The following is a 24737-nucleotide window of genomic DNA, read 5'->3' on the forward strand; positions in this document are numbered from 1 at the left end:
ATATTCAACTCAGAAACTGGGCAATACCCGAGCCTATCCAGCCAAAATCAAGGTTTTTCACAAAAAAGAGAACATGTGAATCATAAACACGATAAAAGATTTTTTTTACCGAGGCACATCAATTGCGTTCAAATTAAATTTTACATTGAAAAAAAGTTTATTTCGAAAAAAATAACCTAACTAACCTAAGGGTTCGGCGACGATTGATCAACGCATAGGGCTGAGATGAAGGATTAAAAAAACAAGCTAAACAATTGTTATTTGACGCAAAAAACATACATTATGTCAACCAATTTGGGGTTTTCAGATTATGCTTATATTGTAAACAAATCTGAACAAAATCCGAACTTTTTTTTCGATATTCGGGCAACCGGGTAGGACCGGGCTTTTCCCATTTTTTATTGAAAAACTGAGAAAGTCTTGATTAAACCGGACAATCTGAAGTGTTAACTCTAAAATAAGCTTGCCAGATTGCCCGAATTTATCCGGACTTGCCCGGATATTTGATTAAAAAAATTTAAAAAAAAGTCCGAACGTTTCGCTTTCAAGATTTTGATGCAAAAAGCCTGAATTTTGTCTTGATTAATTCATTTTTTGGCAAAATTTAACAAGAAAAAACGCATTTTAATATATCATTATTACAATATTTTTGCAAAGAGAAACTCCTTTTTCCAGCAAATTTTATCTGAACTGTCGTAAATGGTGTTTAGAGCATTTTTTTTAATTTTGTAATTTTTGTTATTTTCGCTTTTTTGTCATTTTTGTCATTTTTGTCATTTTTGTCATTTTTGTCATTTTTGTCATTTTTGTCATTTTTGTCATTTTTGTCATTTTTGTCATTTTTGTCATTTTGTGTCATTTTTGTCATTTTTGTCATTTTTGTCATTTTTGTCATTTTTGTCATTTTTGTCATTTTTGTCATTTTTGTCATTTTTGTCATTTTTGTCATTTTTGTCATTTTTGTCATTTTTGTCATTTTTGTCATTTCTGTCATTTTTGTCATTTTTGTCATTTTTGTCATTTTTGTCATTTTTGTCATTTTTGTCATTTTTGTCATTTTTGTCATTTTTGTCATTTTTGTCATTTTTGTCATTTTTGTCATTTTTGTCATTTTTGTCATTTTTGTCATTTTTGTCATTTTTGTCATTTTTGTCATTTTTGTCATTTTTGTCATTTTTGTCATTTTTGTCATTTTTGTCATTTTTGTCATTTTTGTCATTTTTGTCATTTTTGTCATTTTTGTCATTTTTGTCATTTTTGTCATTTTTGTCATTTTTGTCAATTTTTGTCGTTTTTGTCAATTTTGTCATTTTTGTCATTTTTGTCATTTTTGTCATTTTTGTCATTTTTATCATTTTTGTCATTTTTGTCATTTTGGTCATTTTTGTCATTTTTGTCATTTTTGTCATTTTTGTCATTTTTGTCATTTTTGTCATTTTTGTCAGTTTTGTCATTTTTGTCATTTTTGTCATTTTTGTCATTTTTGTCATTTTTGTCATTTTTGTCATTTTTGTCATTTTTGTCATTGTTGACATTTTTGTCATTTTTGTCATTTTTATCATTTTTGTCATTTTTGTCATTTTTGTCATTTTTGTCATTTTTGTCATTTTTGTCATTTTTGTCATTTTTGTCATTTTTGTCATTTTTGTCATTTTTGTCATTTTTGTCATTTTTGTCATTTTTGTCATTTTTGTCATTTTTGTCATTTTTGTCATTTTTGTCATTTTTGTCATTTTTGTCATTTTTGTCATTTTTGTCATTTTTTGTCATTTTTGTCATTTTTGTCATTTTTGTCATTTTTGTCATTTTTGTCATTTTTGTCATTTTTGTCATTTTTGTCATTTTTGTCATTTTTGTCATTTTTGTCATTTTTGTCATTTTTGTCATTTTTGTCATTTTTGTCATTTTTGTCATTTTTGTCATTTTTGTCATTTTTGTCATTTTTGTCATTTTTGTCATTTTTGTCATTTTTGTCATTTTTGTCATTTTTGTCATTTTTGTCATTTTTGTCATTTTTGTCATTTTTGTCATTTTTGTCATTTTTGTCATTTTTGTCATTTTTGTCATTTTTGTCATTTTTGTCATTTTTGTCATTTTTGTCATTTTTGTCATTTTTGTCATTTTTGTCATTTTTGTCATTTTTGTCATTTTTGTCATTTTTGTCATTTTTGTCATTTTTGTCATTTTTGTCATTTTTGTCATTTTTGTCATTTTTGTCATTTTTGTCATTTTTGTCATTTTTGTCATTTTTGTCATTTTTGTCATTTTTGTCATTTTTGTCATTTTTGTCATTTTTGTCATTTTTGTCATTTTTGTCATTTTTGTCATTTTTGTCATTTTTGTCATTTTTGTCATTTTTGTCATTTTTGTCATTTTTGTCATTTTTGTCATTTTTGTCATTTTTGTCATTTTTGTCATTTTTGTCATTTTTGTCATTTTTGTCATTTTTGTCATTTTTGTCATTTTTGTCATTTTTGTCATTTTTGTCATTTTTGTCATTTTTGTCATTTTTGTCATTTTTGTCATTTTTGTCATTTTTGTCATTTTTGTCATTTTTGTCATTTTTGTCATTTTTGTCATTTTTGTCATTTTTGTCATTTTTGTCATTTTTGTCATTTTTGTCATTTTTGTCATTTTTGTCATTTTTGTCATTTTTGTCATTTTTGTCATTTTTGTCATTTTTGTCATTTTTGTCATTTTTGTCATTTTTGTCATTTTTGTCATTTTTGTCATTTTTGTCATTTTTGTCATTTTTGTCATTTTTGTCATTTTTGTCATTTTTGTCATTTTTGTCATTTTTGTCATTTTTGTCATTTTTGTCATTTTTGTCATTTTTGTCATTTTTGTCATTTTTGTCATTTTTGTCATTTTTGTCATTTTTGTCATTTTTGTCATTTTTGTCATTTTTGTCATTTTTGTCATTTTTGTCATTTTTGTCATTTTTGTCATTTTTGTCATTTTTGTCATTTTTGTCATTTTTGTCATTTTTGTCATTTTTGTCATTTTTGTCATTTTTGTCATTTTTGTCATTTTTGTCATTTTTGTCATTTTTGTCATTTTTGTCATATAATTTGTATAGGTTTTGTATTTTTTAGGTTTTTTATATTATTCTTTTTTGAATTCAAAACTTTTAGAGTTGTTTTCAAAAGTCTTGAAGTACAGTTTTTAAACGCAAAAGACACGCACATCATGCAACTCAAAGGATTGGCTCACACTTAAAATACCTACAAGTTTTTGAGAAGAATCCAACATGAATTCTAAAAGGAATTTCAAACTTGTGAGCTGCGTAGCTCAAAGTTTTAGGACTTACAACTATTATATTTTTTATATATAAAGTTTGCCCTACAAAATTATTTTTTGAAGATTTTTTTATCCTGTTCATATCGAAATGTCTGATACTTTCGTGGATAACACATGGGCCATGAAACATTACAGAAGCGTAATTAATTTATGCGAAACGAAAGATGAAAAAAAACAACAAGTACCAAAGTCACGTGACCTCGCCCACTGAACATGATGGACCGTCGTTGTCACGGTGAATTACATCCGGCCGGTGGACATAAGTAAGAATCACCTTTCAGCTTCCCTTTCCGGATTTTCCCGTCGCCATTTTGTCGTCCTTGAAAGCAATTTAGCAGCAGCAGCATCAGATGGGTCAGATAAATGGTGAGCTCATTAGCTTAGTGGGGGTTCCGGTTCCGGATTTTCAGGATTAGGATCTTCTTTTTTTCTACGGCTCACACTTTCGCCATTCATCTCTCAAACTCGTGGGAGGAAGGGGCATGTGAAGTTGTGTTGGACTATCAGGAAGATGATACCTTGTTGTTGTTTTGATGTTGTGCGCCGTTAAGTGAAAAAGAAATCTTCCGGCGAACGTTATCTTCTGGGCAGTCGATTGGCGCGCTCCATTGCCTTTCCTGGCCAACTCGCACTTTGGCTGAAGGGAAAAATAGGAGATAAACAGTCGTAATTTATCCCGGACCTCACCTCAATTAATCATCATTGAGTGTGTAGTTTCGGTTCTTGGCTATTGCTGGCAGTAGATGGCTAGCTGGGGCCAAAAAGTTGTTGTCCTTCCCTTTCGGCGTTCCTCATCCAGCCCCAAACTAAGCAGACAGTTTCAAGCTTGAGATGTTTTGGTAAGTTGGCCCATTTGCTTCCTGAGAGCTGATGGTCGGTAATCTATATTCTGCGTGCCATGGTTTGGAACTTGGAAGTTAGTTGTTTTTCGTTTTGTCCAAAGTTCAGCTCATCCATTATCGGCATGGACTGGTGCCAGTTCAACATATGCACCCAACAACGAATATTCCCCGGTGAGATGGGTTTTGTTGATCAACTTTTCGCATTGGTTGAAACCATTTCAAAGGGTTACCAATCCAGCATCTCACAAAAATGGAAGTTATTCAGAATACTGAAAAAATAACATTCGATTTTAAAACAGGATTCACGAAAACAAATTTGTTCAAACTGATTTAGAAAGAATTCCAACCCTACAGCTTCTCACCCTATCAGAGGGCAATCCGTTTCTACTTTCTTGGGCGGTTTGTTTTTCCCAAACCAGGACCAGGATCCCTTAAGTGATGTTTTCACTTCCATCCTCGACCATTGGCTCCCAATCCGAAGCAAAAACCAATGGTAAAATAGTATCCTGATGTGCTTTGTCCTATCTGCCTGCAGCCAGCCAGCCAGCAAACAGATTCTTGGGCCAGGCATCGAAAAACTTCTCCTGAAACTGCCCTTTTCCATCCCATCGCACTTCTGCGCCGCCCCGTTGATGACGAACGAGCAAACACCACAGACTAAGGCTAGGGAGGGAAATGGCCGTCATATGAAAAACAGAAAGAGAGCTCTGAGAGTGAAAGAGAGAGGGCCCGAGAATGGTAACAAATTGAGTTATATTTAACCTCACTTTTCACCGGTAATTAATTTATTTTCATGTTTTCCCATTCGTTTCCATTTATCAAGGAACCGTTGATGTTGTTGTTTTTGTTTGTCGGTATCTAGTGCCGCCTCGGTTTTGGTTGGCTAGATAGTTGGATGTCGTTGGCTCAGCCAGTTTTGTCATTTATTTTCTCCAAGATGTACATCGTATGCTGTCTGGGGAAGGGTCTCGCTTGGTTGGTCCTTCAATTTGCTCGAGAAAAGTTAAGAAAACAAATTCCAGTCAGACTGGATTGAAATTTGAGATAACCTACAGGTTTACAAAATTTTTAGGAATTTATGAAACGAGCAAAAGGCTTTTAAAAGTCATACATTGAACAGCAACGAAATCTCGAACAATCAAAAATTAATGAAACTTTTACATTATACTATCCTCATTTTCTTATGCTCATCCTATAAATTTGTTTCTATCTCGATTTTCATTCACAAAATTTACAAAAATGACAAAAATGACATAAATGACAAAAATGACAAAAATGACAAAAATGACAAAAATGACAAAAATGACAAAAATGACAAAAATGACAAAAATGACAAAAATTACAAAAATGACAAAAATGACAAAAATGACAAAAATGACAAAAATGACAAAAATGACAAAAATGACAAAAATGACAAAAATGACAAAAATGACAAAAATGACAAAAATGACAAAAATGACAAAAATGACAAAAATGACAAAAATGACAAAAAAGACAAAAATGACAAAAATGACAAAAATGACAAAAATGACAAAAATGACAAAAATGACAAAAATGACAAAAATGACAAAAATGACAAAAATGACAAAAATGACAAAAATGACAAAAATGACAAAAATGACAAAAATGACAAAAATGACAAAAATGACAAAAATGACAAAAATGACAAAAATGACAAAAATGACAAAAATGACAAAAATGACAAAAATGACAAAAATGACAAAAATGACAAAAATGACAAAAATGACAAAAATGACAAAAATGACAAAAATGACAAAAATGACAAAAATGACAAAAATGACAAAAATGACAGAAATGACAAAAATGACAAAAATGACAAAAATGACAAAAATGACAAAAATGACAAAAATGACAAAAATGACAAAAATGACAAAAATGACAAAAATGACAAAAATGACAAAAATGACAAAAATGACAAAAATGACAAAAATGACAAAAATGACAAAAATGACAAAAATGACAAAAATGACAAAAATGACAAAAATGACAAAAATGACAAAAATGACAAAAATGACAAAAATGACAAAAATGACAAAAATGACAAAAATGACAAAAATGACAAAAATGACAAAAATGACAAAAAAGACAAAAATGACAAAAATGACAAAAAAGACAAAAATGACAAAAATGACAAAAATGACAAAAATGACAAAAATGACAAAAATGACAAAAATGACAAAAATGACAAAAATGACAAAAATGACAAAAATGACAAAAATGACAAAAATGACAAAAATGACAAAAATGACAAAAATGACAAAAATGACAAAAATGACAAAAATGACAAAAATGACAAAAATGACAAAAATGACAAAAATGACAAAAATGACAAAAATGACAAAAATGACAAAAATGACAAAAATGACAAAAATGACAAAAATGACAAAAATGACAAAAATGACAAAAATGACAAAAATGACAAAAATGACAAAAATGACAAAAATGACAAAAATGACAAAAATGACAAAAAAGACAAAAATGACAAAAATGACAAAAATGACAAAAATGACAAAAATGACAAAAATGACAAAAATGACAAAAATGACAAAAATGACAAAAATGACAAAAATGACAAAAATGACAAAAATGACAAAAATGACAAAAATGACAAAAATGACAAAAATGACAAAAATGACAAAAATGACAAAAATGACAAAAATGACAAAAATGACAAAAATGACAAAAATGACAAAAATGACAAAAATGACAAAAATGACAAAAATGACAAAAATGACAAAAATGACAAAAATGACAAAAATGACAAAAATGACAAAAATGACAAAAATGACAGAAATGACAGAAATGACAAAAATGACAAAAATGACAAAAATGACAAAAATGACAAAAATGACAAAAATGACAAAAATGACAAAAATGACAAAAATGACAAAAATGACAAAAATGACAAAAATGACAAAAATGACAAAAATGACAAAAATGACAAAAATGACAAAAATGACAAAAATGACAAAAATGACAAAAATGACAAAAATGACAAAAATGACAAAAATGACAAAAATGACAAAAATGACAAAAATGACAAAAATGACAAAAATGACAAAAATGACAAAAATGACAAAAATGACAAAAATGACAAAAATGACAAAAATGACAAAAATGACAAAAAAGACAAAAAAGACAAAAATGACAAAAATGACAAAAAAGACAAAAATGACAAAAATGACAAAAATGACAAAAATGACAAAAATGACAAAAATGACAAAAATGACAAAAATGACAAAAATGACAAAAATGACAAAAATGACAAAAATGACAAAAATGACAAAAATGACAAAAATGACAAAAATGACAAAAATGACAAAAATGACAAAAATGACAAAAATGACAAAAATGACAAAAATGACAAAAATGACAAAAATGACAAAAATGACAAAAATGACAAAAATGACAAAAATGACAAAAATGACAAAAATGACAAAAATGACAAAAATGACAAAAATGACAAAAATGACAAAAATGACAAAAATGACAAAAATGACAAAAATGACAAAAATGACAAAAATGACAAAAATGACAAAAATGACAAAAATGACAAAAATGACAAAAATGACAAAAATGACAAAAATGACAAAAATGACAAAAATGACAAAAATGACAAAAATGACAAAAATGACAAAAATGACAAAAATGACAAAAATGACAAAAATGACAAAAATGACAAAAATAACAAAAATGACAAAAATAACAAAAATGACAAAAATGACAAAAATGACAAAAATGACAAAAATGACAAAAATGACAAAAATGACAAAAATGACAAAAATGGCACAAAAATGACACAAAATTGACGCAAAATTGACGCAATGCAAAAATGACACAAAAATGACACAAAAATGATAGAAAAAATCACAAAAAATGACAACAAAATTACACTTAAATAACACAAAAATAACACAAAAATGTAACAAAATAATGACAAAATTGTAAAAAAACAAAAATGAAAAAAAATCCACTATGAGAAAAATGTGAAATTTTTCAATGGATTCGCTATAAATAATTGCACTTCTGGAGACAATCGAAAAAATTGTCAATGAAAATGTTTATTTTTAAGTTACAGCTTTACTGAAGTTAACAGCAGGAGGTGGGAAAACATTACACATATTCGACAAATTTATCCCACCATTTCCTTGAATCCTTCATCTGTGAATTTTCATTTCCATTTGCTGGGAATTATGCTGAGCCTCCTTCCGGTTGTTGTGCGATAAAACCGGAAGGCTCTTTACTAGAAGCAGGCTCGGTGCTAAAGATAAGATTATATCGGCCAACGAGGAATTATTAGAATCAATTCATCTCACACATTCAGCCCAACGAACGACGACGAGGACGGAAGGCTTTATGTCCGAGCAAATCTTCGGCATTTCGCGTCAATCCTTTTCTGGAAGACTTTCTCCAACTCTGAATGATGCCAGCCTACGGCAATTTTCCGCTCGAAAATATCCAAGAAGTGGCTCAATCCCTTATTCATCATAATCATCGTCTTCATCATCTTCGTGTCACTTTCGTTGGCCCTCCGGGTGCCATTCAGCTACTCTCTTAGTCTAGATATGTCCCAGCTAGCTAGTGTAGGGTCCTATCGTCTTCCATTGAATGACCACCGAAACCGAAAAGTTAGGGCACGAGAGCTAGTAAGAAGCCAGAAGCCAACACTCCGGAACAACGTCTCGGAACGTGGCTTGCCTTTAATTAATTGCATTTACATAATTCGTCCAACGACACGCTCCAGAAGCGTTTTCTTACGAAAAAAAAATAGAGAAAAAGACCTGGTCCGTTCATGTTCTTTTATCTCCGGGGTTCCCCTAAGTTAGTCAACCAGGGCTAGTTCTGGGAGCTGCCATTCAGAACTTTTCGGAAAGGCGAAGTGAATAACTTGAGTGCCTCGAAGGGAACAACTGCGGCAGCCAGCTAAATCTTTACGAGCAAATTAAGACGCTAGGAATTCCGGTCATGTCCGGTGGTTCTGTAATATCTCTCTACCCATAGAATGTTGTATAGAAGGGATGAAGTTTTGCCAAACTCTTGCCCAAGGCGGCCGAGCTGAAAGCTTTCGAATCGCTTCGAATTCAAATCAGCGATCCGCTTTCTTCCTATTTTACCGCAGAGAGATGGTCGTTTTTTTTTTAAATATTGAAATATTTGGCTTAATTTTTTTTTAACGAACACAAACTTGTATTGGATTTCAATTAAACTTGATGTTGTCCTCGAAGAGAACCATTAAATTAACACTAAGCGTAGATCTTACGAGAATATGATGGCTAGCATCTTACAAATGCCAACACCACCAACCCACAGAACGTGAACTATGTATGCCGTGACCGAGATTCGATCTCATGTCTGTTGGCTTAGAAGACTTGAAAGCTGTCTTCTACTCCACGGACAGGCGGCTATTAAGCTATTTTGAATATTATCCAAATTTTGGATATCCGTTATTTTTAACCTCCAAGTGACAAAACAAGGAATTCAATTTAGTTCCGGACTAATTTAATTTTACGATTTCTCATTTGATTTTTACTTTTTTTTTTATTTGGAGACTCTCCTATCGCAATTTTTTTTTTTGGCAAAAAAAAATAATTTTTGGATGTTGAACACTCAGCGTCGCACCATTTCTTGACTATCTTGGCAACTGGAGCAAATTTCACACGAAAAATACGCCCCTCTGACGGTATCGGTTGAAAGCGCTTTTTGTTCCCCGATGCCATTTCTCAACTTCCGCTTCACGGTTCACTGGTAACTTTCTTTCTTCTTTTGAACAATTTCAAACGACCGAAGCTTTGGTGGAATCGAACGAACAATCTTGTGGAGATTATTCTCTTTATTCTTTAAAGAAATCGATAGAAATACCGACAGATAAAGAGTTGTGGGCTCAGTAAACTCCAAGCTGGTACAACCGAAACGGTGAATTTGCGATGAAAATTTAACAGAAGACTTGGAATCGAGCGAAAAAAAAGCTGAGAACATAAAGAATCGGCTTCGTTCCAGAGGATGGTTCCTTTTTGCTGTTCCCACTCTGTGTCATCTTCTTTTGGAACCTAGCGAAGAAAAGCCGGAAATCTTGTGACAAGTGATCACATTTTGCGGCACTGCTTCGAATAGGATACCTCGAAATGTATGTGGGTCTATTTTTCTTACATTCTTCGTTTGATTTTTTCTCTCACATTCGCATCTCACCAGAAGATATGGAAACCAGAAACCGGGTCACTCATAAATCACAAAGTTTTGTCTTCTCGGAAGGTGCCTTTACCTATACTTAAAAACGCTGCACCCACACATCCAGCCATGAAAACTTATTGAAGAACCAGGGAGGGCGGAAGAAAAGTAACATCATCCCCCCTTACTTTTTACGACCATCATCAATATCAGCATCGGAAGCTGGGAAATTTTACCGAGCCAGTTCAACTCGATTTTATTAGAATGAATGTTTGATTCGCTCGGTATGGATCCGGTTTGACAAAAAAAAAACATTCCAGCTCAGTTAAAATTCTCAAACAGGACTAACCTTTCAATTGGCAGTGTAAAAACTCGGCTCAAAACCAGAACTTGAACTTTTCAATCCAAATCAACCTACCTCGATACCCATTGCTGAGGAGGAAAAAGCGAGAGGGAAAACAGGAAGTTTTCAGTACGGATGGAATGGAAAAACTTTTTTCTTCACTTAACTTTTGGATTATGTGTGCTTTGTGCGATCTTCCTGTGTGAGTACCCAAAAGATGGAACGCAAAAAAAAGTTAGTACTCGAAAAAACATATTCACACATGAAAAACATTCTGTTGAAAAGCAATTTCTTTTGGTTTCTCATTCAAAGAATGTTCGGTTCCTACAAACAACATGGTGAAATGGAATTCATCCTAATTTGATAAACAGAAAAAGTTTATTTCGCAAACCCGCCTGGTCTTGTAAGGCCGCATTTTACTTTACTTATTCTGCTTTGACGAGGGAGTTGAATGGTTTCAACAGTTTTTGGAAATATTCATGTATGTGGTGATGTTTGGCTTCATCGTAGTCTCATTTTTACCGAAGGAAATTTTTATCTTTTCAATAAAAATTTGGAAAAATGTGAGATATATATTTGAGAAAAAATAGGTAGTATGGATCATGTTCATCACAGTGGTTGTGATTTCCCTATGAACTTTGGCTTGGACTGTTAAACAAAAACGTTATTTTTTCTTATTCAGTCTGATTTCTCGAAATGCGTCCCACTTATTGAGCTGTCTGTTGCGCTTTTATAAATAAAAATAATTTTCTCAAAAATTGTAATATATTTTAACATGAAATTTGCTGCGATGTGTATAAAACATGTATGTTTTGCTTATGTAAATACAGTTGTCTTACACTCATCTATTAAAATATCCCTCCCTCTACAGATTTATAATCGCCACATAAAAAATGGTATACAGTACGGTTTTTTTTTCACACTGATATCGGGCCGAGTAAAAAAAACGTGCAAAAAACCGAGTTGATTCCCGAAAACCGTGTAAAAGCCGTGCTTATTTCTGAAAACTGTGTAAAAAACTGTCCTTATTGCGGAAAAGACTTCAAACAATAAGACATGACTGGACACTTAAGACATGAGATCTGAGACCTGAGTCCTGAGACCTGAGACTTGAGACTTGAGACTTGAGACTTGAGACTTGAGACTTGAGACTTGAGACTTGAGACTTGAGACTTGAGACTTGAGACTTGAGACTTGAGACTTGAGACTTGAGACTTGAGACTTGAGACTTGAGACTTGAGACTTGAGACTTGAGACTTGAGACTTGAGACTTGAGACTTGAGACTTGAGACTTGAGACTTGCGACTTGAGACTTGAGACTTGAGACTTGAGACTTGAGACTTGAGACTTGAGACTTGAGACTTGAGACTTGAGACTTGAGACTTGAGACTTGAGACTTGAGACTTGAGACTTGAGACTTGAGACTTGAGACTTGAGACTTGAGACTTGAGACTTGAGACTTGAGACTTGCGACTTGAGACTTGAGACTTGAGACTTGAGACTTGAGACTTGAGACTTGAGACTTGAGACTTGAGACTTGAGACTTGAGACTTGAGACTTGAGACTTGAGACTTGCGACTTGAGACTTGAGACTTGAGACTTGAGACTTGAGACTTGAGACTTGAGACTTGAGACTTGAGACTTGAGACTTGAGACTTGAGACTTGAGACTTGAGACTTGAGACTTGAGACTTGAGACTTGAGACTTGAGACTTGAGACTTGCGACTTGAGACTTGAGACTTGAGACTTGAGACTTGAGACTTGAGACTTGAGACTTGAGACTTGAGACTTGAGACTTGAGAATTTAGACTTGAGACTTGAGACTTGAGACTTGAGACTTGAGACTTGAGACTTGAGACTTGAGACTTGAGACTTGAGACTTGCGACTTGAGACTTGAGACTTGAGACTTGAGACTTGAGACTTGAGACTTGAGACTTGAGACTTGAGACTTGAGACTTGAGACTTGAGACTTGAGACTTGAGACTTGAGACTTGAGACTTGAGACTTGAGACTTGAGACTTGAGACTTGAGACTTGAGACTTGAGACTTGCGACTTGAGACTTGAGACTTGAGACTTGAGACTTGAGACTTGAGACTTGAGACTTGAGACTTGAGACTTGAGACTTGAGACTTGAGACTTGCGACTTGAGACTTGCGACTTGAGACTTGAGACTTGAGACTTGAGACTTGAGACTTGAGACTTGAGACTTGAGACTTGAGACTTGAGACTTGAGACTTGAGACTTGAGACTTGAGACTTGAGACTTGAGACTTGAGACTTGAGACTTGAGACTTGAGACTTGAGACTTGCGACTTGAGACTTGAGACTTGAGACTTGAGACTTGAGACTTGAGACTTGAGACTTGAGACTTGAGACTTGAGACTTGAGACTTGAGACTTGAGACTTGAGACTTGAGACTTGAGACTTGAGACTTGAGACTTGAGACTTGAGACTTGAGACTTGAGACTTGAGACTTGAGACTTGAGACTTGAGAATTTAGACTTGAGACTTGAGACTTGAGACTTGAGACACAAGATCTGAGATCTGAGACCTGCGAATTCGTACCTGAATCTTGAGACCTGACAATTTAAACATAAGACCTGAGAACGTATACCTGATACCTGAGACATGAGACTTGAGACCTGAGATCTGAGATCTGAGACCTGAGACTTGAGACTAGAGACATGAGACCTTAGTCATGAGACATGAGACATGAGACATGAGACATGAGACATGAGACATGAGATCAGAGACATGAGACATTAAACATGAGACATGAGATATGGGACATGAGACATGAGACATGAGACATGAGACATGAGACATGAGACATGAGACATGAGACATGAGACATGAGACATGAGACATGAGACATGAGACATGAGACATGAGACATGAGACATGAGACTTGAGACATGAGACATTAGACATGAGACATAAGACATGAGACTCGGGACATGAGACATGACACAGGTCTCAAGTCTCATGTCTTTTGTCTTATGTCTAAGGTCTCTAGCTTTATATGACAGATCTCTGGTCTCAAGTCTCAGATCTCATGTCTAAGATCTCAAAGCTCATGTCTATTTTCTCTGGTCTCAGGTCTAAAGTCTCATGCCTCAGGTCTCATGTCTTATGTCTCATGTCTCATGTCTCAGATCTCAAGGCTCATGTCCATTGTCTCAGGTTTACGTTCTCAGGTCTCATTTCTCCTGTCTCAGATCTCAGGTCTCATATCTCAGGTCTCAAGTCTCATGTCTCTGGTCTCTGGTCTTTAGTCTCAGGTGTCAGGTGTCAGGTGTCAGGTCTCAGGTCTCAGGTCTCAGGTCTCAGATCTCAGGTCTCAGGTCTCAGGGATCAGGTCTCAAGTCTCAGGTATCACGTCTTCTTAGTCTAAGCTCTTAGACTAGAGCTAAGAGTTTCTAATTTCGAAAATTTCTAAACGTTTCCCGTTCAAAAGGACTATTTTCTGACAAAAACCGTGTTAATTCTCGTAAACCGTGTATAAAATGCCAAAAAAAACCTTGGCGTATTAAGAAAACTGATTTTTTGAAGTATTAGACCATACAGTTTTGAAGGTTTCATACAAATATTGTGACTGATCACAGATTTAAAAAAAGAAAAAAACCAACCCCAAAAAAGAAAGCAAATTAAAAAAAACCTAAATGTCAGTCCAAATTAACCATTTTAAGCAAAACCATCGCCTCATAAATATGAATAACAAGTGTTTCCGAAAGAAAATAATCATCTGTGTATGTTTTTGCGAAAAAGTTAGTTCGAATTGTCGTTTGTTTTTGTTTTTTAATTTTTCTGTAAGTCTCATTGTGCCCAATGTTAAAAAATGTAGAGCGCTTCTAGTCGAATATATAATTTCGATACCTCACTCACATTTATTTTTGTGATTTTTTTTATCAAAAGCATTGTACGTCATCACGAATATCCTTCTTTTTAACAAAGTTAGAAAATTGCCAACTAGAATGCCAACTCGTGCCAAATTTGGCAAAAGTTTCATCGTTCTAAAGATGCCAATTTTTTTCCAACTTTTTTTTTCTAGAAAGAGCTTGCATAAACATTGCTGTATTGTGATGACTATGAGATTTTTTTTCGGAAGATTTCTTAGAAAAAAAAAAATACACACACATTTCTAGAATTTAACTTATCGTTTCATAGAGTTACAAATTTGCAACGATTAATGTATGGAAAAAATGAGAAATCGTATTTTATTTTAATTTTTTTTCTCTATGTACTCATCATTTCCAACTGTTTAAAATGATTTTTGAGGAAAAATGATAAAATCTTGAAATGAAGGGTTAAGAAGCGAGTGGCAGCTTTCTCTTAATTCCGATTACTATTTCTCTTTATTCCATCCAGATTTCGATGAATCTTCAAGAAAATAAATTTCGGCAAACTTCTTTATTATTTTAAACACCATAAATTCGCATCCTTCGAAATTTGTTACCCATTAATGGAATAATATTTTTTTCTCACATCATTTGTGCAGAATTGATTCGTCCCATTAACTCAAACTTTGGCAGCTTCAATCCAATTGTCCATAAACATAGGGTTAGTTGCCCTACTTTGGACCCTTTAAGCGGTGGTTTTTAAATAATCATGTTTTTCACATAAACGAATGGGAAATTTATATCCTTCAGGAAATTCATTTATAGGTTATGATCTTATCTTCAAGTTTCAATGAAAGTTTTCAACATAGGTTTCGCCGTTATTGAGAGATTTGCAAAGATATGGATAATCAAAATTTCCAACTTTGAACCTACTGTTCCTATTTTGGTACTGAACCGGTTCCTTTCAGTGGACCTAGAACTAAAATTGCTATAAAAAGTATGATATTTAGAAAATAAATAAACAAATTCATTGAAAATGTAATCTTCAATCAATTATTACCATAAAAAAGTTTAACAGCTTTTTAACTTAAAAAAAAACTATAATTTCTGTTATGAATACCACAAACACTTTTATTCCCCGTCAGCTCTATCAGCAGAACAATAGCTGAAACTTGTTTGTATTTACTAACTTGAACTTTATTTGCGGAAAATGTGCAAAAGTTTTTAGAAATATTCAATATTGGTACTGAATTATGCCCCAATTACATATAAATTCGCACCTTTGTTGATTTGTTGGTATTGATACATAGTTTTGGCGATGTCAGGTCTAAACATGGAACATCAAAGTCGAAAGTTTCCTATAGTTGGACTCTGTGCAAATTTTCCGAGTTTTCCATTAATTTTCATGAATTTAAGGAAAATAGGAAATATGGTTCATATTCTTCACAGTGAAAGTAAATTTCCTTTAAACTTTGGCTTGGACAGTAAAATATCGTGATTTTACCTTAAACACTCTTATTTCTTAATACGCGCCCCACTAATTGAGCTGTCTGATTTACCACTTATGAGGAAGTACATTTTTAAAAACGTTGAAAATTGTATCAGAATAACTTTTAATGGGAAAAAACGGAATGGTAGGATTCATGAAGAATAAGAGTTCATTGTATGCATAGGAGTATCTTTATGCTATGCTTGCAAAATGTATGACTTACAATTTTCGGCATTTTAGGACTAAAGTAGGCTCTAGGTCCAAGGTAGGAGCACTCACCCTAATTTTCACAATTCTAGCTTATAAAATATCATTTTAAAAATTATGTCTTTTTTCTTTCGTGAACAGTCTTTATTATAGAGGATTTCATAATATAAATTTTTTAAGTACGTGTTCAATAACATTATATCATACTTTCTGATTGAGATTCTAGAGCTCAGGTGAAACATGAAATTTGGAAACACTTATGAAGTTTAGGCGTATTTCAAAGTAGTTTTCATTGAAAGTCTTTTTTTAGTAGTAGTAGTGATTGATGTATCTTGAACATCGATTAAGAAATATCCTCCTCAATGTGCATGTTGAACACTAAACAACATTTGAAAAATGATTACGATTATTTAATATGCGCATTTAGGAACTCTTCCCCCTAAACAGTTAATCTTTGTTAAAAAATGTTTGATATTTACAAAAACAAATTGTGATTCAGATTTTTGAAACGATTCAAATTCGTTAGGCAGTCGTTAATAAGAATTGAAAAAAAAATCTGAGAGCTTGTCATAACATTCTTTTTTTTCTCAGTTATTTTCAAATTACCTAAAGATAAATTTGTCTTTAACTCTACGACCGCTATAAACGTTGTTCATGTCAATGCGATTTGAAAGTCGAACAATTCTGCAGTGGTTTTCGACATATTAACGCAATTTCAAAACGTCAATGCCATTTTATGCAGACCAAAAGAACGCGTTTCAATTTTAGTGCTTTACATCGAAAACGATCATTCAGTAATGAAAACTGTGCGTGCTTACCGATAAAATCACTGCCTCAAAACATGTTGATTTGAACTGTCCTCTTCGTTCTCAGAATTTAACGGTACCACATTTTTTTTTACTGTGAACATATTTCAAAAGTAAAATTTACGCCAGGTCACCAAAAACATTGACGAGTTTCAAGCTTGTCTACGAGGGAGAATGCCCGCGAAAAAGTTGCTTTTTGCTTATTAAGTAATAAATCTGGTTTAGAATAAATGGCATTGAATATCCTGACAAGAGCTTGTTTATTTTTGGATATTGATTGAAAATTCATATACATCCAGATGGCGCATTCAGTATTTTTTTTATATTATCCTTCCAAAGAATCCGACATTTCCCGTCAACCCTCTTAAATTCGACCCTGCCTTTAGACGGGATTTACTAAAATCGACTTTAAACCAAACCCAATTATTATTTCAACCTAGTTTCAAAATATGTAAATCTAGCGTTTCATATTAGCATTCAACCAACTGTCGAAAGGTACAGCTAAAAAGCCGTAATAGCGTGAAATAAATGGCCATGGACCTATATTTCTTAACATTATCAATATGGTAGCCATAGAAATTCTTAGTCCATGGGTTTCTCGATTAAAAAAGATGATTGGCAAAACGATTTTGACCTTAAAAAATATTGGCGTAACGGATTGATTTGTTCAGAAAAAAAAATTATCCTAAATTTTGAAGAAAAAAACGCAACATACAGGCGGGGTTGGGAATGAAAAACAAGAAATCAAAAAATATGTACACTATTTATTTTTTGAAGTGGTTTAAGTTCAAATTAAAATATCTCAGTTATTTGTGGTAGAATTTTAACAAAAAATGTTTACAATAAAGCTGTGGCTATGGATTTTATGAATTTGACAAAAAAAAATCCTTTCATGTTTTTCGTAGAGCAAAAGTTGTAATTTGTAAGCTGCTCTAAATTTTTCAGCGTAAAAAAAGCTTGGCTTTTAGGGGGTTAACTGAGTATCACAGCACATTCCACAAAGTTCCATTGTAATTATCCTTCAAAACAGCTTAAGTTAACGGAAAAAGGTGTTGTTAGATATAAAACATGCAGACGATGCTTTCCAAAATCTTGAAATCCAATATCAACTAAACGTATTTATCATTTTGGTCGTGCCTGACTTTAGTTTACAATTTTTGAATAAATTTAAACGCTAAATAGCTCCGCACGGTTTTTCAAGACCGATGAAGCGACGTTTTACTGCCTCCAAAATAACAAACCATTGATTTGCTCTATTTTGTAAGAATAGTTCTCATTTCATAATATTACAAAGCATCTCGGGCCACAAATAAGCGTTCGCGGGCCACGGTTTGGCCACCCATGGTCTAGGGTGTCGCTTGCCCTTCCAGCACACAATGAACGCTTCGAGACTTGGTAATTGACTTTCACTTGCCGAATTTATTTTTTTCGCCCTCAAATACGCTTTCCAACCTTGGAAAATCAAACTAAGCCTACCAAAAAGAGAAAAAAAAGCCTAACACAAAACTTCTCCCCTAGACGAAACAAATTTAGAAAAAAGCAAAAAAAAACAGCTTCCCTGCCTTCTTTCCGCTGCCCGGATAATTTGGGGACTGTTGTTGGCTAAAAGTTCTCCGTCTTCCGGAGGATTTGTCCCTTGAAAATTTTGGAGGCTCCCGGAGACAGACACGTTATTGGACTTTTCATTCCTAATTAGGGCGCGCTTCACCGGTGCCGGCACTGACTTCCTGGACTAGCGCTAGGAGACCCTTTTTTGGAGGAAAACTTTTCGATTTAATCATCTTTATAACAAGTTTAAAGCAGAGGGTCGTAAAGTATACTCGGGGTGTTTTGATCTATCAATGAAAAGGAACTTAATTAAACTGTACCAAATTTAGCGTCTAAAAATTTGAATTGGTTTCAATTTTTTTCTTCGATGTTTGCAAATTATTCAAATGGAACAGCTCACAGCAACAAAGCTGTTTGTGATATGCAATTATCTATAATCCCCAGCATCGTCGTCTTTCATTGAAAATTGTCCACTCGAGCTGACTACATCGATGATTCCGTTTGATCCGATTTCCGCCCGAACAATTCCAAATGTCACATTTGGGCTCAGCTGAGCTTTCCATTACTTAATCCTTTTGGGCAGAGTTCCTTCTTCCGCCCTGTCCTTCTTCTTCTTCTTCTTCTTCTTCTGATCACCTCAACAATGTCTCTTTCAGTGAAAATCATCTCTACTCCTTTTACCGACTGGGTCAATGTTGTCAAGTGACTGCTCTCTGCACTGCACTTCTCCTGCTATCAATGGCCTGCGCTGGTCTATGGAACCATCACGCTCGAATAAATCATAAAACAGGATTACCACCCACTAGTATCGCCCGTTTTTCCCCCATTCTCCTACTCCCAGAACCAATAAATTATCGAGGAGGTTGTCTGTCCGATTGTTTGGTTATGGTTTCGAAATCACATGGGCGGCATGTTTCTATGTACAGTATATATGTGTGTAGGTGTGCGTATGTAGTGTAAAAATGGTAGCCTCAGCAAAGTGGAAGAGTGTCCGTGTCCATTCAGCTGGACAGCAGCCATTTCGAAATGCTGGGGCAATCAGATCCATCGGAGGACCCGGTTCTGTTATAATTCCTATCATTAGCTACAAATCGTTTCCAATTGTTGTTCGCTTGTTTGGTCTCCAATGGTTCGGAGTTTCGAACACATATCGATCAATGAAAGCCCAGAGTGTTTAAATCAAATTAAATAATGTTTCGAAAAATTTAACAAAGTTTTTACATCAATTGGCAATTCGCAACTACAATAACATAGCAAGAATATGTCAATTTTGTAATTTATTAATTTTTTTGTAATTTGTGTATTTTATGAGATTTACGAAATTTATGTGATTTTTGATATTTTCGCTATTTTTACATTTTTTAAAATTTTTGTAAATTTGTCATTTTTGTCATTTTTGTCATTTTTGTCATTTTTGTCATTTCTATCATTTTTGTCATTTTTGTCATTTTTGTCATTTTTGTCATTTTTGTCATTTTTGTCATTTTTGTCATTTTTGTCATTTTTGTCATTTTTGTCATTTTTGTCATTTTTGTCATTTTTGTCATTTTTGTCATTTTTGTCATTTTTGTCATTTTTGTCATTTTTGTCATTTTTGTCATTTTTGTCATTTTTGTCATTTTTGTCATTTTTGTCATTTTTGTCATTTTTGTCATTTTTGTCATTTTTGTCATTTTTGTCATTTTTGTCATTTTTGTCATTTTTGTCATTTTTGTCATTTTTGTCATTTTTGTCATTTTTGTCATTTTTGTCATTTTTGTCATTTTTGTCATTTTTGTCATTTTTGTCATTTTTGTCATTTTTGTCATTTTTGTCATTTTTGTCATTTTTGTCATTTTTGTCATTTTTGTCATTTTTGTCATTTTTGTCATTTTTGTCATTTTTGTCATTTTTGTCATTTTTGTCATTTTTGTCATTTTTGTCATTTTTGTCATTTTTGTCATTTTTGTCATTTTTGTCATTTTTGTCATTTTTGTCATTTTTGTCATTTTTGTCATTTTTGTCATTTTTGTCATTTTTGTCATTTTTGTCATTTTTGTCATTTTTGTCATTTTTGTCATTTTTGTCATTTTTGTCATTTTTGTCATTTTTGTCATTTTTGTCATTTTTGTCATTTTTGTCATTTTTGTCATTTTTGTCATTTTTGTCATTTTTGGCATTTTTGGCATTTTTGTCATTTTTGTCATTTTTGTCATTTTTGTCATTTTTGTCATTTTTGTCATTTTTGTCATTTTTGTCATTTTTGTCATTTTTGTCATTTTTGTCATTTTTGTCATTTTTGTCATTTTTGTCATTTTTGTCATTTTTGTCATTTTTGTCATTTTTGTCATTTTTGTCATTTTTGTCATTTTTGTCATTTTTGTCATTTTTGTCATTTTTGTCATTTTTGTCATTTTTGTCATTTTTGTCATTTTTGTCATTTTTGTCATTTTTGTCATTTTTGTCATTTTTGTCATTTTTGTCATTTTTGTCATTTTTGTCATTTTTGTCATTTTTGTCATTTTTGTCATTTTTGTCATTTTTGTCATTTTTGTCATTTTTGTCATTTTTGTCATTTTTGTCATTTTTGTCATTTTTGTCATTTTTGTCATTTTTGTCATTTTTGTCATTTTTGTCATTTTTGTCATTTTTGTCATTTTTGTCATTTTTGTCATTTTTGTCATTTTTGTCATTTTTGTCATTTTTGTCATTTTTGTCATTTTTGTCATTTTTGTCATTTTTGTCATTTTTGTCATTTTTGTCATTTTTGTCATTTTTGTCATTTTTGTCATTTTTGTCATTTTTGTCATTTTTGTCATTTTTGTCATTTTTGTCATTTTTGTCATTTTTGTCATTTTTGTCATTTTTGTCATTTTTGTCATTTTTGTCATTTTTGTCATTTTTGTCATTTTTGTCATTTTTGTCATTTTTGTCATTTTTGTCATTTTTGTCATTTTTGTCATTTTTGTCATTTTTGTCATTTTTGTCATTTTTGTCATTTTTGTCATTTTTGTCATTTTTGTCATTTTTGTCATTTTTGTCATTTTTGTCATTTTTGTCATTTTTGTCATTTTTGTCATTTTTGTCATTTTTGTCATTTTTGTCATTTTTGTCATTTTTGTCATTTTTGTCATTTTTGTCATTTTTGTCATTTTTGTCATTTTTGTCATTTTTGTCATTTTTGTCATTTTTGTCATTTTTGTCATTTTTGTCATTTTTGTCATTTTTGTCATTTTTGTCATTTTTGTCATTTTTGTCATTTTTGTCATTTTTGTCATTTTTGTCATTTTTGTCATTTTTGTCATTTTTATCATTTTTGTCATTTTTGTCATTTTTTGTCATTTTTGTAATTTTTGAAGTTGAAATAGTTTTTGTAGTTTTTGTCATTTTTGACATTTTTGAAATTTTAATAATTTTTGTAATTTTTGTCATTTTTGTCATTTTTGTCATTTTTGTCATTTTTGTCATTTTTGTCATTTTTGTCATTTTTGTCATTTTTGTCATTTTTGTCATTTTTGTCATTTTTGTCATTTTTGTCATTTTTGTCATTTTTGTCATTTTTGTCATTTTTGTCATTTTTGTCATTTTTGTCATTTTTGTCATTTTTGTCATTTTTGTCATTTTTGTCATTTTTGTCATTTTTGTCATTTTTGTCATTTTTGTCATTTTTGTCATTTTTTGTCATTTTTGTCATTTTTGTCATTTTTGTCATTTTTGTCATTTTTGTCATTTTTGTCATTTTTGTCATTTTTGTCATTTTTGTCATTTTTGTCATTTTTGTCATTTTTGTCATTTTTGTCATTTTTGTCATTTTTGTCATTTTTGTCATTTTTGTCATTTTTGTCATTTTTGTCATTTTTGTCATTTTTGTCATTTTTGTCATTTTTGTCATTTTTGTCATTTTTGTCATTTTTGTCATTTTTGTCATTTTTGTCATTTTTGTCATTTTTGTCATTTTTGTCATTTTTGTCATTTTTGTCATTTTTGTCATTTTTGTCATTTTTGTCATTTTTGTCATTTTTGTCATTTTTGTCATTTTTGTCATTTTTGTCATTTTTGTCATTTTTGTCATTTTTGTCATTTTTGTCATTTTTGTCATTTTTGTCATTTTTGTCATTTTTGTCATTTTTGTCATTTTTGTCATTTTTGTCATTTTTGTCATTTTTGTCATTTTTGTCATTTTTGTCATTTTTGTCATTTTTGTCATTTTTGTCATTTTTGTCATTTTTGTCATTTTTGTCATTTTTGTCATTTTTGTCATTTTTGTCATTTTTGTCATTTTTGTCATTTTTGTCATTTTTGTCATTTTTGTCATTTTTGTCATTTTTGTCATTTTTGTCATTTTTGTCATTTTTGTCATTTTTGTCATTTTTGTCATTTTTGTCATTTTTGTCATTTTTGTCATTTTTGTCATTTTTGTCATTTTTGTCATTTTTGTCATTTTTGTCATTTTTGTCATTTTTGTCATTTTTGTCATTTTTGTCATTTTTGTCATTTTTGTCATTTTTGTCATTTTTGTCATTTTTGTCATTTTTGTCATTTTTGTCATTTTTGTCATTTTTGTCATTTTTGTCATTTTTGTCATTTTTGTCATTTTTGTCATTTTTGTCATTTTTGTCATTTTTGTCATTTTTGTCATTTTTGTCATTTTTGTCATTTTTGTCATTTTTGTCATTTTTGTCATTTTTGTCATTTTTGTCATTTTTGTCATTTTTGTCATTTTTGTCATTTTTGTCATTTTTGTCATTTTTGTCATTTTTGTCATTTTTGTCATTTTTGTCATTTTTGTCATTTTTGTCATTTTTGTCATTTTTTGTCATTTTTGTAATTTTTGAAGTTGAAATAGTTTTTGTAGTTTTTGTCATTTTTGACATTTTTGAAATTTTAATAATTTTTGTAATTTTTGTCATTTTTGTCATTTTTGTCATTTTTGTCATTTTTGTCATTTTTGTCATTTTTGTCATTTTTGTCATTTTTGTCATTTTTGTCATTTTTGTCATTTTTGTCATTTTTGTCATTTTTGTCATTTTTGTCATTTTTGTCATTTTTGTCATTTTTGTCATTTTTGTCATTTTTGTCATTTTTGTCATTTTTGTCATTTTTTGTCATTTTTGTCATTTTTGTCATTTTTGTCATTTTTGTCATTTTTGTCATTTTTGTCATTTTTGTCATTTTTGTCATTTTTGTCATTTTTGTCATTTTTGTCATTTTTGTCATTTTTGTCATTTTTGTCATTTTTGTCATTTTTGTCATTTTTGTCATTTTTGTCATTTTTGTCATTTTTGTCATTTTTGTCATTTTTGTCATTTTTGTCATTTTTGTCATTTTTGTCATTTTTGTCATTTTTGTCATTTTTGTCATTTTTGTCATTTTTGTCATTTTTGTCATTTTTGTCATTTTTGTCATTTTTGTCATTTTTGTCATTTTTGTCATTTTTGTCATTTTTGTCATTTTTGTCATTTTTGTCATTTTTGTCATTTTTGTCATTTTTGTCATTTTTGTCATTTTTGTCATTTTTGTCATTTTTGTCATTTTTGTCATTTTTGTCATTTTTGTCATTTTTGTCATTTTTGTCATTTTTGTCATTTTTGTCATTTTTGTCATTTTTGTCATTTTTGTCATTTTTGTCATTTTTGTCATTTTTGTCATTTTTGTCATTTTTGTCATTTTTGTCATTTTTGTCATTTTTGTCATTTTTGTCATTTTTGTCATTTTTGTCATTTTTGTCATTTTTGTCATTTTTGTCATTTTTGTCATTTTTGTCATTTTTGTCATTTTTGTCATTTTTGTCATTTTTGTCATTTTTGTCATTTTTGTCTTTTTTGTCATTTTTGTCATTTTTGTCATTTTTGTCATTTTTGTCATTTTTGTCATTTTTGTCATTTTTGTCATTTTTGTCATTTTTGTCATTTTTGTCATTTTTGTCATTTTTGTCATTTTTGTCATTTTTGTCATTTTTGTCATTTTTGTCATTTTTGTCATTTTTGTCATTTTTGTCATTTTTGTCATTTTTGTCATTTTTGTCATTTTTGTCATTTTTGTCATTTTTGTCATTTTTGTCATTTTTGTCATTTTTGTCATTTTTGTCATTTTTGTCATTTTTGAAATTTTTTTTTGTGTTTTTTGTTGGGTTTTGCTTTTCTGACATTTTGTCAATTTTTTTTTCTGAATATTGATACTTTTTGTTTTCAAATTTG

The 24737-nt window shown here is 31.3% G+C and overlaps 1 protein-coding gene across 5 annotated transcripts in view; it reads left to right on the forward strand.

The window, feature by feature from the left end:
• Window positions 1-24737, forward strand: part of LOC129740513 (serine-rich adhesin for platelets) — a 420359-nt gene that overhangs the window by 42902 nt on the left and 352720 nt on the right. The gene's annotated exons all lie outside the window — the stretch shown is intronic.

This window comes from Uranotaenia lowii, chromosome 1 (assembly GCF_029784155.1).
Source record: "Uranotaenia lowii strain MFRU-FL chromosome 1, ASM2978415v1, whole genome shotgun sequence".
NCBI classification, from domain to species: domain Eukaryota; kingdom Metazoa; phylum Arthropoda; class Insecta; order Diptera; family Culicidae; genus Uranotaenia; species Uranotaenia lowii.